Raw genomic sequence first — 10,000 nt, forward strand, 5'->3', positions numbered from 1 at the left:
GCGAAAGTATGGGAGGTTTGGCAGAGAAGATGGGAGTTGAGTGAGAAGGGAAGGGTGACGTATGATTTTGTTCCGAATGTGAGGTTTGTTAAGGAGAATGAATGGTTTCAGCCGGGAATGTTTGGGTTGTTTCTGCTGACTGGTCACGGTAGTATGAACGAGTTCCTGTATAAGAGAGGTTTGAGTGAAACGGACAAATGTAGGTGTGGATGTGTAGAGAGTGTCCGGCATATTTTGTTTGAGTGTAGGTTATACAATGAGGAGAGAGGGAGTTGTGTATGGGCGGAATGGATGGACGAAGGAGAGAGACGGTTAGAGAGATTGTTGAGGTCGAAAGAGATATATGACGGACTGATGGAGTTTGCAAGGAGAGTGTTTGAGAAAAGAAGAATAGGAGTGAGTGAAGGTGAGTGAAATTGGTGTAGAGGGTGAGGGAGATAATAATGTGAGGATCCTAAGGTGGGGTGAAGTCAGTGCCGGTGAAGTATGGAAATACATGTACCGGCACTGTAATATAATAAAGGAGGGAGTGTCCCTAGGTTTTCTTGAAAAAATCGAAATTTATGGTGTTACTTAAATTCAGTTTGAAGCATTAAAAAACATGAATGGCACAATTCGTTTTAAAAAATCAGCTACAGCTATTTCAATTCTCCCTCGTTTTTATTAAAAAAAACTTCTCGAAAGTTATTTCGACATATATAATAAATTTCATTTTACAACATTTTATATATACGTCGATCGTCTTTTATAAAGTAAGGCGTTCTTCCGTACTTAAAATTTTTAAAAAGTGCATGTACGGCGTTCGTCTTTTATAAAGTAAGGCGTTTCTCCGGACTTGGAAATTTTTTTAAAAGTACATGTACGGCGTTCGTCGTTTATGAAGTACGGCGTTGGTTGTTTATAAAGTACGGCGTTTGAAATTTATGAAGTACGGCGTTCGAAATTTATGAAGTACGGCGTCCCGTACCGGGTACGTATTTTAAAATTAACTAAATCGCTATAATAAAAATTCTAACTTACCTCGATTACGTAACACAATGCGGCCGTATTTTTTTTCTTGCGAAAATCCGTGGAAAAATGTTCAAACCGCTCTTTACGAAGAGCCATCACACCGACAGAGCGCACCTCGGACGGGGAGAGGTGTGTCTCGCGCCCCTGCTCGCGTACCACTGTCGCCGCTTCGCAGCGTTTGGCTCCGATCGACGTCAAGCGCGCTATTATAGGTAGCGGAGTGATGTTGTGGCGTGTGAGGTGTTCTCTCGAGATACCGACCAACGACTGCATCCTCTCGCTCGCGTTACCACGGACTGTCTGCGAGTCTTATCCAATACTTTTAAAAGGAATTCGGATTTATGACGAAATGAATTTCGCAGCACGTTCCGGCCGTTCTTCGGTGTCTCTAAGACTGTGCGTTTTTACGTATTCTCTAAAAATGATAGCAGACGCTAACCGCATTGGTTTCTCTCTGTAATAAATAATGTTCAACAACGACATTATTATGTTATTCAGACCGACCCGACAAAAAGAGACGACGATACGTTCACCTTTTTAGAACGAAACGTTGCGATTACTTTTGGTGGTCGTGCCTTTAATGATTATAAGAGCGAACCTTGTATGTGTGTGTGTCTTGTTGATAATTTTGAGAATGTAGTTATCGCACCCGTCGAAAATGACCCGAAGTAGACTTGGCTCTCGGAGCGTTTGCGCCTAGAATTTCATGGAATCCTTGAGTTCCTTCATTGGGTTCGAGCTTGCCTCGAAAGACGGTCCAGCACAGCGAGATCGCGGATGCGGCGGACGTTCCATCGTCGGCGGTCCTTATGCGATCAACCTTACATTGTTGTAAACGGTGGCGTACGTTCGAATTTCACGATTCGTCGTTCGTTGCATCGAACAGCTATTAAATTTGCGTCAACTCCCTACATTCCGAGCGAGAATATATAATATACTCGTAACGTGTGCAGATTCTGTAAAGAATTCGGCACGTCTCACCGTCGCATTCTATCTAGCGAAGAGTGAGGAGAATGTTTGAACTTTTAAACCGGCGCAGGAGGTTTCCTCGCGAAACTTTTCGACCGGTATCGTTATGTATGATATTTTTCGTATATAAAACAACGAAAGAGAGAGTTAAGCGTGGCGTTACGTTCCTACGCGTTCGTTTCGCGAACACGCACTCGCGCTTTCGACGAAAGTGTAGTTTTCAGTTTCGGAGTATCCGAACGAGAACGCAGTTCCCTGGTTGATCCTGCCAGTAGTCATATGCTTGTCTCAAAGATTAAGCCATGCATGTCTCAGTACAAGCCGAATTAAGGTGAAACCGCGAAAGGCTCATTAAATCAGTTATGGTTCCTTAGATCGTACCCACATTTACTTGGATAACTGTGGTAATTCTAGAGCTAATACATGCAAACAGAGCCCCGACCGGAAACGGAAGGGGCGCTTTTATTAGATCAAAACCAATCGGTGGCGGTCTCCGTCATCGTACAACTTGGTGACTCTGAATAACTTTACTCTGATCGCACGGTCTCGCACCGGCGACGCATCTTTCAAATGTCTGCCTTATCAACTGTCGATGGTAGGTTCTGCGCCTACCATGGTTGTAACGGGTAACGGGGAATCAGGGTTCGATTCCGGAGAGGGAGCCTGAGAAACGGCTACCACATCCAAGGAAGGCAGCAGGCGCGCAAATTACCCACTCCCGGCACGGGGAGGTAGTGACGAAAAATAACGATACGGGACTCATCCGAGGCCCCGTAATCGGAATGAGTACACTCTAAACCCTTTAACGAGGATCAATTGGAGGGCAAGTCTGGTGCCAGCAGCCGCGGTAATTCCAGCTCCAATAGCGTATATTAAAGTTGTTGCGGTTAAAAAGCTCGTAGTCGAATCTGTGTCCCGCGCCGCCGGTTCATCGTTCGCGGTGTTAACTGGCGTGCCGCGGGACGTCCTGCCGGTGGGCTTAGCTCGAGAGGGCGGCCCAACTCAATCCCGCCGCGGTGCTCTTCATTGAGTGTCGAGGTGGGCCGGCACGTTTACTTTGAACAAATTAGAGTGCTTAAAGCAGGCTAAAACTTCGCCTGAATACTGTGTGCATGGAATAATGGAATAGGACCTCGGTTCTATTTTGTTGGTTTTCGGAACCCCGAGGTAATGATTAATAGGAACGGATGGGGGCATTCGTATTGCGACGTTAGAGGTGAAATTCTTGGATCGTCGCAAGACGGACAGAAGCGAAAGCATTTGCCAAAAACGCTTTCATTGATCAAGAACGAAAGTTAGAGGTTCGAAGGCGATCAGATACCGCCCTAGTTCTAACCATAAACGATGCCAGCTAGCGATCCGCCGACGTTCTTTCGATGACTCGGCGGGCAGCTTCCGGGAAACCAAAGCTTTTGGGTTCCGGGGGAAGTATGGTTGCAAAGCTGAAACTTAAAGGAATTGACGGAAGGGCACCACCAGGAGTGGAGCCTGCGGCTTAATTTGACTCAACACGGGAAACCTCACCAGGCCCGGACACCGGAAGGATTGACAGATTGAGAGCTCTTTCTTGATTCGGTGGGTGGTGGTGCATGGCCGTTCTTAGTTGGTGGAGCGATTTGTCTGGTTAATTCCGATAACGAACGAGACTCTAGCCTGCTAAATAGGCGTATTTCGACATCCCAAAGGCCCGCCGGTCTCGGGTTCGCCCGTTGGCCGTGCGCGGTTTTTACTGTCGGCGTACAAACAATTCTTCTTAGAGGGACAGGCGGCTTCTAGCCGCACGAGATTGAGCAATAACAGGTCTGTGATGCCCTTAGATGTTCTGGGCCGCACGCGCGCTACACTGAAGGAATCAGCGTGTCCTCCCTGGCCGAGCGGCCCGGGTAACCCGCTGAACCTCCTTCGTGCTAGGGATTGGGGCTTGCAATTGTTCCCCATGAACGAGGAATTCCCAGTAAGCGCGAGTCATAAGCTCGCGTTGATTACGTCCCTGCCCTTTGTACACACCGCCCGTCGCTACTACCGATTGAATGATTTAGTGAGGTCTTCGGACCGGTACGCGGTGGCGTTTCGGCGTCGCCGATGTCGCTGGGAAGATGACCAAACTTGATCATTTAGAGGAAGTAAAAGTCGTAACAAGGTTTCCGTAGGTGAACCTGCGGAAGGATCATTAACGTGTCTCGAACACAAGCACTGTCTTTACACAGACACACACACACCATCGTCTGATCGTGTTGTTGTTGTCGTGCGAAGTATGTCGCGTCCGTGGACGACGTACACGCTCGATCTAACATCTAAAGACGTCTGCGGCGTAGACGACGGCACGTCCAGCCTTTAGCGGTGCCGTCGCGCGTTTCCGAAGCGCGTTCTCTTCTCTTCTCTCGTCCCACGTGGGGATCGGTGCGAAAGAGGAAACGCGTCTAAGAGACGGCGTCACACGACGTCCTCGAACTATTGAATCGTCCAGAGTCGGATTAGGCGTCATGCCGATGCGAACTCGCGGCGCCGGTCCTTTACGCGCGTTCGTCGTGCGATCGGGCAGACGGCATTTCGGGCACCTTGATCCGCTAAAGAACCTCAAAGAGTTCGATTCGGATCGCAGGTTTCGTAAGTACGTGCGGGGCGTTTCGTGCGCCTTTGCTAGTCTTCGTTACCGTGGGTTTTAAATGATTTTCGCCCGGCCGACGGGTTCGGCTCGATGCCGCCGTTCTCGTCGAGACGATTCGAAACGTCGTTCGAGACGCTCCTAGGAAGCGCCGTTTGACGAAATCACACCTAGTTTGTTTGGTTAAGTGATCGTTGTGCGGTTGAGCTTCTGCTTTAGAAAAGGAGATCAAGTCTTGCGACTAACAAAAAAAAAAAAGAGAGAGAGGAAAAGATGGAATTAGTAAGACGACACGTCGTTCGAAAGTTTCTCTTTTCTTTTTTTTTCTTTTTTTATCTTAATAAACAATCGAAACCGAGAGAATTTCGACGCAGAACGTTCCAGGCCGTCGCGAGGCGAGCCGGAGAGAACGTGCGTCTTAATGTATATTCTAAAAGATTACCCTGAACGGTGGATCACTTGGCTCGTGGGTCGATGAAGAACGCAGCTAATTGCGCGTCAACTTGTGAACTGCAGGACACATGAACATCGACATTTCGAACGCACATTGCGGTCCTCGGATAAACTGTTCCCGGACCACTCCTGGCTGAGGGTCGTGTCAATTTCAAAGACTGCTCGGTTCGCCTCGTTTGAGAAAGCGTGGCGTTCGTCGGAGCGAGTTGGATGTTTTTTAGACGCGTGCCGTTGGAGGTCGATGTCGAGACGACTTACGTAACGTTCGTTCGTTTCGAGTACGATCCGGCGTACGCGACATCCGGAGACGCGATAGCGGCCCGTCGGGGTGACGTGTCGGACTTTCTTTTCGAAGGAGTTCGTCGTCGTCCTTCGACGGGCGGATCAGCAGACGTAAAGCACAAAACGATCGACTTTCGACGGCCATAACGGCGTTGATTTTGTCGAACGATGCGACCGTCGTGTCCGAGGCGTGCGTGACGTATCTCGCGACGACGTCAGGTCGCTGTTCGACGAAAGACCGTAAAGGCCGCGTCGACGACGTGCCATGATCGTTTGCGTATTAAAATGATCCATTTCCAGATCTATTCGATCTTGCGACCTCAGAGCAGGTGAGACTACCCGCCGAATTTAAGCATATTATTAAGCGGAGGAAAAGAAACTAACTAGGATTCCCTCAGTAGCGGCGAGCGAACAGGGAAGAGCCCAGCACCGAATCCCGCGGCCGAAACCGGACGCCGGGAAATGTGGTGTTAGGGAGGGTCCGTCATCCCGAAATCGTGCGGCGCGTCCAAGTCCATCTTGAACGGGGCCACAGCCCATAGAGGGTGCCAGGCCCGTAGTGACCGCTGCCGGTGACGGGAGGATCTCTCCTCAGAGTCGGGTTGCTTGAGAGTGCAGCCCTAAGTGGGTGGTAAACTCCATCTAAGGCTAAATATGACCACGAGACCGATAGCGAACAAGTACCGTGAGGGAAAGTTGAAAAGAACTTTGAAGAGAGAGTTCAATAGTACGTGAAACCGTTCAGGGGTAAACCTGAGAAACCCGAAAGGTCGAAAGGGGAGATTCAGCGTGTCTCGATCGTGGCGCTGGGCGGTCGCGTGACGGACGGCGTACGCGTCGTCTGCGCCTTCCGTCCTCCGAACTGCGATCGAACGCGTGCACTTCTCCCCCTGTAGGACGTCGCGATCCGTTGGGTGCCGGTCTGAGGCCCGCGGTGGAGCCCGTTCGGACGGTTCGCCGTTTCCGAACGAACCCGCGGTGTTTCCCGGTCGGCTCGCTCGACGGTATAAAGATGGCGCGAGGCCGCCGCTTGTTCGGCGTCCGCCCTACGGCAAGCGCTCTCGTCGCGACGGTGATCGGACCTGGTGCCGGTCCCGTCCCCGGGTGGCTGTTGGCTGTGGGTCGTCGGACAGACCTCGTCTTCTTTTAGAACGCCGATCTGCGACGCTATAGCTTTGGGTACTTTCAGGACCCGTCTTGAAACACGGACCAAGGAGTCTAGCATGTGCGCGAGTCATTGGGACATTACTAAACCTAAAGGCGCAATGAAAGTGAAGGTCCGCCTTGCGCGGACCGAGGGAGGATGGGCGGTCGTTACGGCTGCCGCCTCGCACTCCCGGGGCGTCTCGTTCTCATCGCGAGAAGAGGCGCACCAAGAGCGTACACGCTGGGACCCGAAAGATGGTGAACTATGCCTGGTCAGGACGAAGTCAGGGGAAACCCTGATGGAGGTCCGTAGCGATTCTGACGTGCAAATCGATCGTCGGAACTGGGTATAGGGGCGAAAGACTAATCGAACCATCTAGTAGCTGGTTCCCTCCGAAGTTTCCCTCAGGATAGCTGGCGCTCATAGCGCACGAGTTTCATCCGGTAAAGCGAATGATTAGAGGCATTGGGGTCGAAACGGCCTCAACCTATTCTCAAACTTTAAATGGGTGAGATCTCCGGCTTGCTCGAACTATTGAAGCCGCGAGACTCGAATCAGAGTGCCAAGTGGGCCATTTTTGGTAAGCAGAACTGGCGCTGTGGGATGAACCAAACGCCGAGTTAAAGCGCCTAAATCGACGCTTATGGGATACCATGAAAGGCGTTGGTAACTTAAGACATCAGGACGGTGGCCATGGAAGTCGGAATCCGCCAAGGAGTGTGTAACAACTCACCTGCCGAAGTTACTAGCCCTGAAAATGGATGGCGCTGAAGCGTCGTGCTTATACTCGGCCGTCAGCGGCATGTGCGGTCCGGTGGCCTCTGGTCACGGGCCATGAAGCCCTGACGAGTAGGAGGGTCGCGGCGGTGAGCGCAGAAGGACTGGCCGTGAGGCCGTCTGGAGCCGCCGTCGGTGCAGATCTTGGTGGTAGTAGCAAATACTCCAGCGAGGCCCTGGAGGACTGACGTGGAGAAGGGTTTCGTGTGAACAGCCGTTGCACACGAGTCAGTCGATCCTAAGCCCTAGGCGAAAGCCGATGTCGATGTGGTGTAGATTTGTCGTTGGTCACAAACACGACCTCCAGAGCCGTGGTGACGTGAACGTACGGATTGTGCACACACCCGTTGGGCGAAAGGGAATCCGGTTCCTATTCCGGAACCCGGCAGCGGAACCGCTTATAATTCGGGCCCTCGCAAGAGAGTTCGTCGGGGCAACCCAAAAGGACCCGGAGACGCCGTCGGGAGATCCGGGAAGAGTTTTCTTTTCTGCATGAGCGTTCGAGTTCCATGGAATCCTCTAGCAGGGAGATATGGTTTGGAACGCGAAGAGCACCGCAGTTGCGGCGGTGTCCGGATCTTCCCCTCGGACCTTGAAAATCCGGGAGAGGGCCACGTGGAGGCGTCGCGCCGGTTCGTACCCATATCCGCAGCAGGTCTCCAAGGTGAAGAGCCTCTAGTCGATAGAATAATGTAGGTAAGGGAAGTCGGCAAATTGGATCCGTAACTTCGGGATAAGGATTGGCTCTGAGGATCGGGGCGTGTCGGGCTTGTCGGGGAAGCGGGTCGCGGCTGACGTGCCGGGCCTGGGCGAGGTGAAGCGTTGCCGTTTCGGCGGAAACGTCGGATCCGAGCCCGGTCCCGTGCCTTGGCCTCCCGCGGAACCGTCTTGCTACGAGGCTCCGGGTGCGCCCGAAAGGGCGTCCGGATGTCCTCTTCGGCCGCCATTCAACGGTCAGCTCAGAACTGGCACGGACCGGGGGAATCCGACTGTCTAATTAAAACAAAGCATTGCGATGGCCCCAGCGGGTGTTGACGCAATGTGATTTCTGCCCAGTGCTCTGAATGTCAACGTGAAGAAATTCAAGCAAGCGCGGGTAAACGGCGGGAGTAACTATGACTCTCTTACATCTTCAACCAGCTCGCCACACGTATGTGATCAATGCGAGAGAGCTTTCCCAACTGCCCTTAATTTGGGCACCCACAAGAGAACCTGTGGGATGAGCAAGCGAACCCGCTGCCAGTTCTGCAAACTGAATTTTTCTAACTTTCAGGCAGTAAGGCAGCACGAACGACGGGCTCACACCGAGCTATACCAGAAAGATCTAGCTGCTAGATTACCCAAGTCGGATGTCGAGCTGTTTACCACCCTAGCACGAATCGAAGCCTCGGCGGTCCATGGCAAACCCTTCCTTGAGCTGATGACCGCCCAAACTGGACTCACCGTCCATCAGGTGAGACATCGTAGGGAGAAGCCCGCTTACAAGCAATACCTGGAGAGAGCAAAGAAGGAAGTCTCGGCGGAGAATAGGAAATTTTATGCCCTTAAGGCGCCGGTCCTGGCGGGGCCAACGTCTGCGGGTTCCTCATCTTCTGCTCCGACGCTTCTCGCTCCTGCTGTTTCGTCCACCAATAACTCTCCGGTCTCTCAGTCAGCGACCAGCACTGGCTCTTCTCCCCCGCCTGTCGACACGGTTGCTGTCGTCAACTTAGTGACCCAGGCGATCGACCCAGTTGTAAACACCGACTCCGACTCGGTAACGGCCGAACACCCTGCCGAAGTGTCAGTGGCAACTACACCTACCGCTGCGACACTGTCTGGTACAACGCTCCCGTCTACGCAAGCTCCACCTTCGTGCCCCCCAACACCACGCGCAATCCGCGCTATGCGTCGGAATCTGCGCCGGGGCTCGGACGATACTCCTCTCGCTGCACCACGTAGCCTGCATACACTGCAAGAATCTCCATCTGATGGACGTCCGGAATCTCCCCCTTCACAGGGTCCAGACCATCAAATCATGCAGGTAGAGGCTGTGGTGCATGATCAACCCGAACCCGTCATCCCCGCCATAGAGACTGCCGGTCCCGTTAAACGCAAACTAGTGCTGCGGGATTCGCCTGTCGCAACTAATTCCCCTCCGTCTCGTCTCGATAACGCTGGCGCGCACCTAGAACGGATCTCAGGAACGAGTCATACTCCTCGCCGGCCATCTTTGGTTCGAAGCGACAGTTTTCCAGAGATCGTTCTCACGCCCAATCCAGAAACAATCCCACAGAGTGCCTTCTCGAAGACATATCTGGGGTGCGTACGAGACAAGGATGCATCCGCCCTTGCTCGGGAACTGGCGCAGTTAGCGCTGGTTACTCCTCATTCCGAGCTTCCCGCTACCATCGATGCGTGGATTAAAAATAATATAAAATCGGGCTCCAAGAACGGCAGATCGAAACCCCAGAACAACAACAAGAGGCCGCCCAAAAACTATGGCCAAACTAAGACCGGCAACAACGCCCGGGCCAGCACTTATAAAAAGGCTCAAGACCTTTATAACAAAAACAAAAAGTCGCTGGCCGATCGAATTCTAAGGGGCAAGAGTCTTCAAGAGGAAGAATTATATCCTAAACTTGCCGATGTTGAGGGGTTGTTTAAGTCTCTTTTGGAATCAAGTTCCCCGCAGGACGAGGAACCAGTGGATGTCGTGGCTAGGAAGAGGGACACGTTCCGCCCTATTACTACCGAGGATGTGAAATTGGCCAAAA

The 10,000-nt window shown here is 52.1% G+C and overlaps 2 non-coding genes and 1 pseudogene across 2 annotated transcripts; all 3 read left to right on the forward strand.

Moving 5' to 3' along the window:
- Positions 1-2,232: 2,232 nt before the first annotated feature.
- Positions 2,233-4,153, forward strand: LOC135143883 (small subunit ribosomal RNA). Its single transcript, XR_010282927.1, has one exon. It is a non-coding gene; the product is annotated as a small subunit ribosomal RNA (ribosomal RNA).
- An 871-nt stretch (positions 4,154-5,024) lies between these two features.
- Positions 5,025-5,181, forward strand: LOC135143874 (5.8S ribosomal RNA). Its single transcript, XR_010282919.1, has one exon. It is a non-coding gene; the product is annotated as a 5.8S ribosomal RNA (ribosomal RNA).
- Positions 5,182-5,635: 454 nt separating this feature from the next.
- The window catches only part of LOC135143895 (large subunit ribosomal RNA), an 8,615-nt pseudogene continuing 4,250 nt past the window's right edge, over positions 5,636-10,000 (forward strand).

The sequence above is a fragment of the Zophobas morio genome, unplaced genomic scaffold (assembly GCF_036711695.1).
Source record: "Zophobas morio isolate AGI-343-1 ecotype UQ-CSIRO unplaced genomic scaffold, CSIRO_AGI_Zmor_V1 ptg000076l, whole genome shotgun sequence".
Lineage (NCBI taxonomy): Eukaryota > Metazoa > Arthropoda > Insecta > Coleoptera > Tenebrionidae > Zophobas > Zophobas morio.